This window comes from Silurus meridionalis, unplaced genomic scaffold (assembly GCF_014805685.1).
Source record: "Silurus meridionalis isolate SWU-2019-XX unplaced genomic scaffold, ASM1480568v1 Scaffold581, whole genome shotgun sequence".
Classification (NCBI taxonomy): Eukaryota; Metazoa; Chordata; class Actinopteri; order Siluriformes; family Siluridae; genus Silurus; species Silurus meridionalis.
The window spans coordinates 1-6,775 of record NW_025804590.1 but is presented as its reverse complement, the minus strand read 5'-3'; the positions used below and the strand labels follow the sequence as shown (position 1 = coordinate 6,775).

The 6,775-nt window shown below is 37.8% G+C and overlaps 2 non-coding genes across 2 annotated transcripts; both read left to right on the top strand.

Moving 5' to 3' along the window:
• Positions 1-1,112: 1,112 nt before the first annotated feature.
• On the top strand, positions 1,113-1,185 carry trnaa-ugc. The gene has a single exon. It is a non-coding gene; the product is annotated as a tRNA-Ala (tRNA).
• Positions 1,186-1,902: 717 nt separating this feature from the next.
• On the top strand, positions 1,903-1,975 carry trnav-uac. The gene has a single exon. It is a non-coding gene; the product is annotated as a tRNA-Val (tRNA).
• Positions 1,976-6,775: the final 4,800 nt, after the last annotated feature.

Sequence of the window (6,775 nt, the reverse complement as noted above, 5' to 3'; positions counted from 1 at the left end):
GTAGCAATCATTGATCTTCATAAAGTGGATAAGATGATCTACTTTAAAAAGCTGGAAAATCAGTTTTGAGCCAACAAGCCTGCTTCAGTGAAGAAAGACCTGAGAGACATGGTGCAGTCATAAAAAGCTGGAGCTTAAAATGCTCAAAACAGTGGAGATAATTGTGGATTTTAGGTGAAACCCCCCTGCTCTTCCCCCACTCACCATCATGAACAGCAGTGGAGTCATTTAGGTTCCTGGGCACCACCATCTCTCAGGGCATGTAGTGGGACAATCACATCGACATCGACTGTTAAAAAGGCTTAACAAAGTATGTACTTCCTTCACCAGCTTAGAAAGTTCAACAGGAGTTGCTTTAATACCTGTCTGGTTCTGCTCAGCTGTAAAATCAGACATCAGAGGACTACAGAGGACAGTTTAGACGTCTGCAATGGTTATCGGTGTCCCCCTGCCCACTTTTCAAAAACTGTATACATCCAGAGTGAGAAAAAATGTTTTGAAAATCGTGTTAGCCACTACACAATGGAACCAGTTAAGGGACCCTAATGGTGGAATTTCTTTCCCTTTAGCAGGATATGGTTACTTTATATTTACTTTCATTGTATTTTTTATTTAAAAATCTTGGCCTCATAGCACAACTCAGCTTTTGTCTCTTTTTCCTAAAGTTTTACGGCTACTTTTTTTGTGTGATGCAGAGGTGATCACGTTATGGTTTAGAAGAAACAAACTCTATTCTATTAATCTCAAACTATTACATATTATTTGTTTTATACATAGTTGCACTGAAAGTCAAACCCAAGACCTCCTGCATGTAAAACAGAAGTGATGAATTACTACATGAAACCTGTTTTTTTGTTTTTTGCATTAAGATGCTGGAGATCTTTCACTTGGTGGTCATGAGCCTACTGTGTGTGGTCTTCTGAGGAAGCGGCATTTTACTCAGTAATGTCAGCAGCTGTAATAAACTCATTTGCATGGCTAAAACTATTATTGGGCAAAACCTGGGAACATTTGAGTCAGTGAGTTTTCTAAGTTTAATTAATATATTTCCACTGAGAGTTTAAAAGAGATGTTTATCTTTATAACATTGGACATAATCCTTCTCAGCAACAGGTTCCATAGTGTAGTGGTCATCATGTCTGCTTTGCACGCAAAATGTGCTGGGTTCGAACCCCAGTAGAACCATGCACTTGAGTCTGATTCTACTTGTGGAATGCTTTTTGTCCAATGCTGTTAAAAGCACAATGCAGAAAAAGGCTAACCTGTTATTTTTATTTGCAGAATCGTGTTATAATTTGAGGGAATATCTTCGCTTTCTTAACATAACTGGTCACAAAAACATAAACCTCATTCAGGTTCGCCAGCTGCATGGTTCCACTGGGAGTTGAACTCAGGAGCTTCTGCATGTAAAGCAGATGTGATGACTACTACATAATGGAACCATACAGTCAACTAAACAGCATTAATGAGCAGAAATATCAATTCAGGCAAAATGTTTTTCCGATTGCAACTATCCAGTTTTGGGAAACTTGTTCCCAGTGTACCCCAGCTTTCTGTTTCCAGTTGACAGGATTACAAGTTACTTTCAAATTCTGTAGTACATGATTAAATCATTAATATGAGGAAGATTAATCCTCATTATTGATCCTCATAGAGTGTCTAAGAGGAGCTACTCTAAAAAGCTGGAAAATCAGTTTTCAGCCAACGACCCTGCTTCAGTGAAGAAAGACCTGAGAGACATGGTGCAGTCATAAAAACCTGGAGCTTAACACGCTCAAAACAGTGGAGATGATTGTGACATTTGAGTCAGTGAATTTTCTAAGTTCAATTAATATTTTCCAGTTAGATTTTGAGAGATATGTTTCTATTTATGCACATTGGACATCAACCTACTCAGCAGCAGGTTCCATAGTGTAGCGGTCATCACGTCTGCTTTACACGCAGAAGGTCCTGGGTTCGAGCCCCAGTGGAGCCATGCCCTTGAGTCTCTGTTTCTAAATGCTTTTAGTGCATTGCGGTTACAGGGCCCATGCGCACGATGACCATCAGGTGAGGGTTCGAGATGGTTCCTCCATATGAAGAAGGACATGGGTGAGATGCAACCTCCCTGTACTCATTAAAAACTGGATATGCTGAGAGAGCTTGATGTGGTCCTTCATGGGAAGAAAGTGTGAATAACATTGTAAGAGGGGGACAGACGGGTCGACCTGTTAAGACAGATGTAGTGTCATAGGAGCTTCTGTAGTTGGTCGCGCCCAAAGCGATTCCTGTAGTGAAACTCATTTGATTTTCTGTCAAATTCCTTCTCTTTAAGGAACATCAAACATCACTGAATTTACTAAAGTGGATTTCAGGAAAGTGATTGAATGCTCTCTGTGATGAAGAGACATTAGACATGATTTGAATTGAAAATCTTTATTCCTTTAAATAAAACTTTAAATTAGAATTTAATATAAATTAAAGATGGTAAAACAACATGCACACTAAAGTACATGAAATGTTCGTATTTCACCATCTTCCTCTATTCCTGAATCATTTTCCATCTCTTCAAGTTGCTTCAACAGATCCTCGAAGCTGTCGACATCAAAGACTGGTACAGAATCCAGGATCTCTGTGCTGTTGTGGGGTCTTCAGTATGATTCTGGTCTCCAGACTGGTTAAAAAAGTCACAATCCTCATTTAAAATGGAAAAGATGTCGTTGTTGAGCAAAGTGATTTCCTCCTCGTCCTCGAGCTGAACCTCACTGCTTGTACAGTCAGACCCATAGCAGGTGCTGTAAACAGAAGTGCACAATTTTAGCTGCATATTAAAGTAAATGAGTGGCGATTATGGCGATTATTTAAGATGCAGAGTAAAACTTCATTTGCATGTCATTCTTCTGAAACTGTTCCAATGCAGTTTACTAACTCACTTGGTCTGGCAGAAAGTCGACTCAGAAACAGAAGGGAAAAGAGGAGGATCAAAGCAGATGTCTTTAGGAGACAGCAGTTCTTGGTGGCTAAGGCCGGGGAACTGATCACTAACTTCAGGCACGAGGTCATGGACTGGTACTTCTTCTGGCATGTTCATGACTATGTGGTGGTTTGGTTGATGATCAGGTCTCCTCTGTGAGTCACTACTCTGCAAACTGCCTTTTCTCCTTCCCTTCTTTGGAAGCGGTTTATAAACCCAATCTACATGATAGAAAAGAAGAATTTAAAGAGTAAGAAGCAACATAAAAACAATAAAAGTGTCAGAATTGATGCATTTGTTTTGTTATTTTGCCATTTGTCTATAAAGAAAGTTCACCTACCAGGAAACAACTGTTCGTGTTCCTGTTTAAGCCTCCATGATTCAGTGTAGTAGGGTTTCTTCTGTTCTTCACTCAGTTTGTTCCACGCGATCCCAAGCTGCATGCTGATCTCTGCAGAGCTGCTATTTGGATTGGCCTTGGAAAAGATGGGCCGCTGTTTCCTCGCCCAAACCATGTAGGCATTCATTGGTCTTCTGATGTTGCCTTTTTTATCTCTGCACTTGGCAACGTTAAATTTATCTACAAAATAAAAAACAAAGTTTAAGTCAAACAGAAATCATTATAAACTTCTAGTTAAAACAGCGAACAGAACAGAGTCATGCATTTCCTGCATGACAGATTGATATTTAATGTGGTTTTAGGAACTAAATGATAACTATATTTCATTGTCTCTGTACTTGTTCTCTGTACAATGACAATAAAGTTGAATAAAGTTGACAGCAGGAGAAGCAGCTGTAGCTGTTACCCGTCTTATTATCTGTCATTATTTCTCCTTCTTTCTTCTGAAAGTCGCTCTTTCTGGCTGAAAAATCTTTTTTGGTGTCTTGGAGAGCGGATTGTTCAAAACATTGACGCTTATCACTAAAAACAATTAAAAACATTTCAGCTGTTTGTTTGCGCTTCATTGCTGTGGTCAGTAAATGTTTGTGTTGAACTGCAGCACAACAAAGTTGTCATGACATTGAAAGCGCGTCCAGGACGCTGTTTTTACCGAGAAATGTGATCAATCAGGGATGCCAACGTCACAAAAGGGGCGGGGCTTCAATGATTCAAACGCGAAGCGGAAAACAGGTGGCGTTAAGACAAGGAAGTAGTGTGTGATTGTAAACCCGAACACGAGTTCCTGAAGCGCTCATGTGTTTAGACACAGTAGGGTATTAAAATATTTAGAATTATATTATTTAATAGAAACCTCGTGTTTGCAGTTTGGAATGTGATTTTGATAAAATGTGGGGTTTAATTTGAGGTGTAATTAGTTTGTACTGCATGTGGTGACTTGTTATACTTAAAGTGACCATTAGGGGGAGTAGAAGTGCATTGAAAATAGAGAATGAGAGAACACGTGATTAGCGCGTGTCAGATGTGTGTTATGAGCTATTAGAAAAGAAATCATTCATTCATGCTACCTGGCCTCGCTTCCTTCTGTTTCCTGACAACACTGCACTTTTAACAGACTTTATTTCATTTTCCTTAGATTATTCATTATACATACCTTCTCTGAACACAAACAGATTTTGTACTTAAACACATGGCAGTATTTATAGTCTCTGTTCATCCTTCAATTATAATCATCTACTTATTAAGACGTTTGTAAGCAAGAAATTATCATAAGAATAAAATAATCTGGTAAATTAATCACAAGGTAAATTAACTGTAATACATATTTTTATTGAATACAATCAGGTCCAAAAATGTATTTAGAAAAGAAAAAACATTAATAAAAGATGTGATTGATTTTGATCTGCCGCCAGTCTTTTTACAAGCACTTAGTGTTTTCTCTACTGGTCCACGACTACACCATAATATGTATGGGATTTTTATATTGGTATTAAAATAAGAAAATAAACTCCTATAAAATCATCTCAGCAGTATTAAAATCAAGATTTGGTGATTTCTGTAAAAAGCTTGGTGTGAATGGACGTCTCTGTTCACCTGTGTACAGCAGCACATGGGGAGGACAACAAATAATGACAAGAAATAAAAAAGTGACAAACTTCATTTAGATTTGACTTTTCCTCCATCACCCTTATAGCTGACATGCCATCATTATACACACACAATGAATGTAACACTGATTTGAGGTGATCCATGAAAAAACACTTTCTATTAGTCAGTTCTATAAATGTTAGTTTTAAGACTAACGAGGCATAAAACAATTCAAATGTTTACACGTGAGATTCGTAACACCACTTCCACAAATACAAAGTGCCCTAGTGTAACATTTGATCAGTTATCAGCAAAAACAACTTCCTCCTTTCTGCAAAATCTTGATATTCAAATCCTTGTTTAGTCAATTATTCCCTGGTTCTCCTACAGCTGATGTTCTACTGTATACACAACACATCATCTACAGGAATCTTTGATATCCCCAGACCTGAGGTGAGATACTGAACAGGAGCAGTGAGATGAGACTTTAAACTGTTGCTCAGAGACGAGTCCATAACATCTTCTCTTCATCTTCTTCCTCTTGATCTCTTCATCTTTTTCCTTCTCCTCCTGATCCCCTGGTGTTGGACAGAAAGCCCTCTGTAACCTATAACATAAAGCTGTTCAAACACTATGTGCTCTGTATTCATCTCTATGTGAGGCTATTAAACCATTAAAACATTTTAACAAGTTATCACAATTTATATTTGAGTAAATATTTGAACACTTTGTCTTTTCCTAACACTGTTTATCAGTTCATTTCTGCTGAACTGAAGCCATTTTCTTTCCTCTCAGTTTAACAGCAGTTACTGAAGCACACAGAGGAACAACTCAGTCATACACTAGGACACATTTCACTACCACATTTATACCTGTTTTTACATCTTTATTATTTCCTACAGTGTCCAATTACTGTATACATGTAGATAAAAATGCAGAAAAAAACATGAAAAGCGAAATACAATTATTTTGCAACATTAGCTAGGCTAACTAGCCAGCTAGCTATTCTTAGCTTCTATAGTTTTCTTCCTCAGTCTAAATATCAGATTTTTAGTGAACTATAAGTAAACTTATGTACTAATATAACTTATGTAATCTTATTAACTTAAATATAGTTTTATTCATCTTTTAGTCAAAAAGTAATAATAAAGTCTAATAAACAAACACAAAAGCAGCGCTAGCAAACCCGGCTAGCATGAGGCTAATGATGATGTCTCCTACACCATTAGCCGAAAGGTCCATTTCTGCTCACTGCAACATTTATGGAGATATTATCACTCTTTATAATCATTCTTTATTTATTTTAGACAAATGTATCCACTTTTTCCTGCAAGTCTGTGATTAGTCTGTGTTATGCTAATGATCAGGAGTAAACACAAAATGAGGAACATCGCTTTTTCCCTCTTCACTCCGGTACCGATGGTTAATAATAATTAAAATTATAATAAATGATAAACTCTGTGTTTTAAAGAGAATAAAATCCATAAAGCTCGGAAACTCACAGTTCCAGGTGTCGTACAGTTCGTTTTATCTCGGCAGAGGGTCTTTCCCGGCAGTACAAAAAGATTCGGTTAGGTGAGTTTGACTCCTTAGATTCAGTTTAAGTGACTCGGTTCAAGAGAGCTCGGTTCAATCACTTCTATTCAAAACAATGAGGTTCAGGAGAGTCGGTTCACCGTTTAAGCTCGACCGAGTCTGAATCAATAGATAGTTCCAGAAATTTCCTTTCAGCAGTCTCTAAAAAACAAACAAACAGCAGGTGGTCAGAATGTTCCTACTCTGTTGCTGGGTTAGTTTCAGGGGTTCACCTCAGTCAGCTTCATCTGGTCATTTAT